General features: G+C 34.8%; 1 pseudogene; it reads right to left on the bottom strand.

Annotated features, from left to right (window-relative positions):
• Nucleotides 1–1,657: 1,657 nt before the first annotated feature.
• Nucleotides 1,658–3,908, bottom strand: LOC128237582 (uncharacterized; annotated as a pseudogene).
• Between the last annotated feature and the right edge of the window lie 2,456 nt (nt 3,909–6,364).

Here is a 6,364-nt window from a genome sequence, read left to right as displayed (position 1 = left end):
GGACTTTTCTCTAAAACTATGAAATTAAAATGGGCAACACATCTTATAAGCAAAACTAATGCTAACTGGAAAATTATACCATCTGTACTGCTTGACCAGTTCGGAAAGAATTTCCTCATCTTTTACATGAACATAGAATCTATCAAATCTTTACAACCTATCACATATAAACTAACCAAATTTTATAATCAACTACTTTCAACGTGGATTCATTTTAAACAACTGAATGCCAACCAAACTAAAATACCCAATACCTTTTATGATATTAGAAAAGAAATTATCTGGGGCAATAAATTTATAAAACATAATAATAAAAGCTTACTGTTTAAGAATTGGATTGAATCGGATTTAATATTCGTAAACGACATACTTTCAAATACTGGCACTATAGACACCAATCTGATTCTAGATAAACTTAAAAACAAAACTAATTGGATAGCGGAACTAAATATAGTTAAAAAAGCCATTCCGATCCAATGGAAAATATCTGTGAAATCAAATGAATCAATAAATACTAATGTCAATTCAAAACTTTTAATAAGGTTTGGGAACAAACTAATTAACGAAATGACAAACAAGGAAATATATCAGCTCTTTGTCCGGCAAATTTTCGAAACACCGTATATCCATAGATACTGGAATAAACGTGTACAAGAAAGTATCGAGTGGAAATCATGGTATTATATAGTTCATGAATCTATCGTTGACAACAAAGTTAAACAATTCAAAATTAAATTATTAAATAATTTAGTGGCGACTAACTTAAATTTATTTACATGGAAATTGAGAGACAGTCCCCTGTGTATGTGTTGCAAGGAAGTTGAAGATTATCAACATTTTTTTATCCATTGTTCTTCATTATCAAATGTTTGGTCGACGATAAATGCCTTATTTAAAAAATGTGGTATAAAGAAAATGTTTAATGATATCAAATATATTGTAATAGGATATAAGATACACCAAAAAGAATACAACTGTGTGAATATTGTTTTAAGTCAAATATGTTACTGTATTTATAAAACATACTTCATATGCGACCGGAGAATGAAGCCCATAAACATATTGTCTTATTTATATTACGATCTGATTGCTTTAGAAACATACCTACGAATACAAAATGTCAATTACCGATTCCTAAATGACTTTATAAAAAACCTTAAGTACATTCAATAGATACTTTGAGTGTATATATATTTTTTAAATCTTTGTCTATGTATTACTTTATTACCTGTGACATTGTTGCTTTTATTATCTAATAAACGGACTGTTATACTTTAGCAGTTCCAAAAAGAAAAAGAAATATGGCAAGGCTATATTTTCTGTAAGAGCATCAGTCAATGTGTATTGGCTTTAATTACTCATACCGAACAATAAAAGAAATGTTCCCAAAAAAAAAAAAAAAAACACACAACCAAACAATTTCCTACATAAAAATCCGTTGCAATACTAGCAGTGGTTAACATGTGTACAGAAAGTATTTATAATAAAATTGAAATGAATACAACAAACAATCCTTCTCTCAAACATACATTAAATCTCATCGGTCACTGTAAGATATATTAACTAAGAAATAAACGAGTTAATACTGAAGACAAACTGAGACACATTTAGTTATAGTCTTGTCTTTAAATCTGCACACCCTGTTAATAATAACATTTCACTTTGTTTTTTTCACTTTGAGTGCATTTCTGTTAACAACTCACTTTCCTGCATCCAGGCAAGAATTGCAAACTGGTCTAACAATACCGAATTGTTCCTTCAAGCGTCTGATTTGATCTGTATCAGCCACCTCAGTGTCGCCACAGTGAAAACAGATAGGGTCAAATACCAGTGTCTTCCCTGCAATATGCATATGTATGTCTTGAATTATTAATACTCTAAATATCTGACAGCATGATATGGGTTTAGTACCGTTTAATACAATGTTTTATCAGATGTGGTTTGTCTATAAACCAAAATATAATGGTGGGACTTGAGCCCATGACTTATCAATGGGGTAAAAAAAGCTTTTTTACTACTGTAAAAATATACACTGTTCTATGCACAAACAAAGCCACAATGTATGAAACAAACTTCCAATTTTGATGCTAAAAATTTGACTGAAAAAATATGTGAATAGCATTTTAACTGGTTCCTTTGTTTCATCTTGGACCAAACTGTTTTTCAGATAACTAATATCATTGAGCTTAAAATACCAGTTACGAGTACAAAACTTGCTAGATCTAAGGCAATAAATTAATCTTTTGAAAGCACCAAAAACAAAGCATATAGCAAAAATTGCAATCTGTTCATGGGTAGTATAAATGGAATAAAAAATGTCAACTGGCTTATCTAGATAAGTGTTGTTTAACAAGTCAAAAGGTGACAAGTTCCTGAAATGTTTGAGGTTTTTGGTAACAATTGGCACTTAAATTAAAAAAGACACTAAATGAGTATACAAACATATACCTGCATAATATGTGACCTCTATTGGTGAACTGCAGCACTGTCCTTCTTTCACGACTACTGTATCCTGGTACAGGCCTCCTGGAAAAAGCAAATTGCCACACAAAAACAGCAGCTCCTCCTGCACTCGCTTCGATGCAGTTTCTTCTTGGTTAAGACGCTTGTTGGAGTACACGACTCTTCGTTTCCCACACTCACAACAATGCACAAAGCCACGGACTTAAGCTGCAAAGAAAGAACTGATATACGGATACTTTTGTTAGCATTGTAGACCGAGTTAGACTGTATGTTTGCTTGACAGTAAGGCCTATTTGAAATCATATTTAATTAATGGGTTTTTTTGCGCTTCATACTTGTCATTGCTTTCAGAAGATCACTCCTTTCCAGAATTTTTTCTAACATTCAAGAGCCATGGCCAACATAACAAGCTCTGTTTTATGCTGTTGTATAAAGCATAAGCCATACATTATAGTTAAGTGTGAGGCAGACTGACACACAGTTGCAAGAACATCACCAGACCAACTATATGAAATTAAAAGATATGTTACATTGAACGTTCATGCCACAAATAGTCCTTTGAACTTCTTATCCCTGTCTGTCAACTGAGGTTTATGTGTCAGGCTAGGTCTCCCAGAGTCATCTGTTGCAGTCCCATAGAGATCTTCAAATGACTTGTAAGCACCATTTTCATCCAGTGTAGGGTCTGGCACGAACTGTATTGCATCAAATACATCTACTGGTGGTCTTGGTGGATTCAAGATGCAGTAGAAGCAGTCTACTTCACTACATTTCTTTATCTGAAAATGGAACTGAAATGCATGAGCTAATGTATTAACAAATCAATTACCCCATTGCTGTATGTTTAATGAATGCACTACAGCCATTTGTTGATAAAATTGTATTAAAACAACTAATACCATGCTTGAAACTTGAACTGATGGGTGCTGTTTTAAAGGGAATACCACTTTAGCCAGTGCTAGGGGACATTAGCAGTGTAGCAATTTCAATTCATGATCAGACTCAATTGAACCATACTGCAATTTTTGCTTTATGCTTTGTCATAATTCCTTATCTGAAATATGTAGTGACGGCATCTGGCATGCTTCACCAGGAACTGATCTATCTTGTGACTCTTCAGCTGTGTTAGATGTTTGGTGTCTATTTCAACATTTTCATCAATAACTGTAAGCATGTCTGTGAGCAGTGTTTTCAACTCTTCCTCAGAAGCAGCATCATGCACAACAATATTATTGCATTTCCATTTCAATTTCCTGAATCTTTTTCTTTAAAATCCCAATGGGTATCTCTGTGCTTTCACAATACTCCTCTTTAAATGTTGAGTTCCTTTGTGCAACATTTCTCAAACCTGTCAGCGTCTTTCCTTTTGACATGATTTCATACTCGGGTGGCATTTTCTCTCTCTTCAGGGCAACATTTTGTAAAGCCAGATACAGAACACTCATTGTTCTTTCTGCTGGATTCAGGTAGGACATTGATGGTGCTGTTCTGGCACATACATTAAAGTCAAGATCCAATGCAATAAATTCAACCAGGCTGCATATTTGTACTGATCTATAGGTAACCCCAGGGCCTCCATCACTATACCGGATCAGTATTGATTTTTCCATGTTGACATCATCCTTTGACAGATGCTTTCTAACTAAAGCAATATTTTCTGCTGAGTGTCTGAGTGGAGAGCTTGCCTCAAAAACCTTGACAGTGACATTCACTAATCCATTATAAAATGAGGCATTTGCGCTGGGAGGTATATCAATTACAAATCACACTGATGGAATTACACCTGCAATGTGAAAGTCATGGTCCATTGCGATCTTTTGACCTGAAGCAGAAACGAGGCCACCATGGTGGATGCGAACCCCAGTTGAGACTGCATGAGATGGTTCCCCCACAGGAATAATGGCCATGTCATCTAAGCTTTGGAATACACTGTAATTCCTGAACTTGCAGGCAAAAGCTTTCATGAAGCTGAACTGGTTTCGACAATATTCACTGTTTTCATGCTGAGCCCTGAGAAGGACTTGAAATTTAACTTTAAAGCGTCCAGTGTAATTACTCGTGGTGCTTTTGTATGGATTACTGGGGTAAAAGTTAAGTTTTAACCAAGAAACAGATGGAATTTTGCAATCCATGGGTAGCCTGTCTTTGATTTGATTTCTTAGGTCTTCCACTGACGAGGCAAATGGCATGTAGTTGACATCTGTCTGACGTCTCTCGTGAACTTCACTTTTTTCTTTTAAGAACTTGTCCAGTTCTGTCCAGAATCGTTCAAATTCTTTTGTCAGAGGCCTACCATTGTTCTTTCGGAGATCAAACATCAATTCAGTGTCCTCATTCTGAAGCAAATATTCACATAACCTTAGATCAATTTCAGACTCCGCTGCATTTTCAGGTGAATATTCAAACTCTGTCAAAAACTGGAACATGTTTCTTAACACCGCAGGTTTAGCAAACATACGATATCTTGCAACAAAGTCTTTGTGCATTCTCCTGGTTTTGTACACTGTAATCTGGCTAAGTACATCCTGAACTAGTCTGCACTCAACAGACGGCTACCTGTCTCTAATGTCCAGAGGTATTTTCCACACCATGTTTAGATTACCAAGGTAGTTGCCATACCTAAGTAAAACATGTCACTGGAAAGTGTAATGTCATTTCACTCAACCATTTCCTGCGATTCTCCTTATCCAAGGACTCAAGGTCACACATATCAATGGGTTCGTACATTCTAACAGTACGAAGTCTTTCTTTCAGATGTTCATATGTCCTATTCACCTCCCGTTGAGTACTTTCACATACTTTCAATACCCAACTTTCATTTAAGTTTTTCACTGGTTTTGGATGGTCGTGGTTTTGTTTGGTCCGTTTCGGTGCTGACTTTAAGAAATTGTGATACTTCTGGAGCCCGCGTAACAAGTCATCAATTGCAGCTTTGAATTTGGAAAATTTAAGATTCAAAATCCACGGAAGGAGAAGCAGATCTCCAAGCTTGTCAATGTTTTCCTTCAAGTCCACAGCAGTTATTTGAAAATTATGCCTAGATGATTTATTTTGAGTCTTTAAAATACAAACCTGTGCCAGAACTAACATTGTCAATGATTGAGTACATTTGTCATGGCTTGTCTTAGAAATGATAATATATGTATGCTCTTCAATATATTATATAGAATTCTACTTTAAATGATGATCACTACGAAAATCATTACTGTTAAGCTTCATATGAATGCGGCTAAGATGTAGATTAATAACCTTTGTTTAAATGACTGCCACATATTCCTTTTTTTTACAGACAATACATTATACATTAATTTCTTGTTAAATTCTGTTGCCGATAATTATACAAACATCAACATGTGTTAAAGGTTTGAATATTGGTGAATAAACAAAAATATTTTATTGAATGTATGTTTATTATTACCTCTCTTTTGGCCCTAACTATAACAGTTCATGTATTAAAAGAAGTTCTTTTCTAACCATAACATAATATATATTTGGAAAGCTGTCTTAATCTTTTGAGTTAATCTGTGTGTATACCTATATTCATCTTTCATTTACCTCAGGGCATTTTTGGTGTTGCTCTTTGAAACTCCGATATCCCCTCAAGTCCTTAAACATGTCTGGAAGTGCCACTGCTCTGCTTTCAAACCTGTCATGCCGCCCATCCATGTACCATAGCACCGATGTTAAAGTTGTTGCAACTGTCTTGCCTGTACTTTCCACCTTATTTAGAGTTGTTGAAAAACTTATTTAAGGATCGATATTGCATACACAGCTCATAAATGACTTATCAACACACAAGAGATGGTCTTTTTACAAATAACCACACAATAGATGGTCTCTTTACAAATAACGTTTTGTATTGTAATTTGACATTTGTCATTTTCTTGGAAATTACTGATTC

The sequence above is a fragment of the Mya arenaria genome, chromosome 6 (assembly GCF_026914265.1).
Source record: "Mya arenaria isolate MELC-2E11 chromosome 6, ASM2691426v1".
In the NCBI taxonomy this organism is placed as follows: domain Eukaryota; kingdom Metazoa; phylum Mollusca; class Bivalvia; order Myida; family Myidae; genus Mya; species Mya arenaria.
The sequence above is the reverse complement of the archived record's forward strand: the minus strand, read 5'-3'. Positions and strand labels throughout refer to the sequence as shown.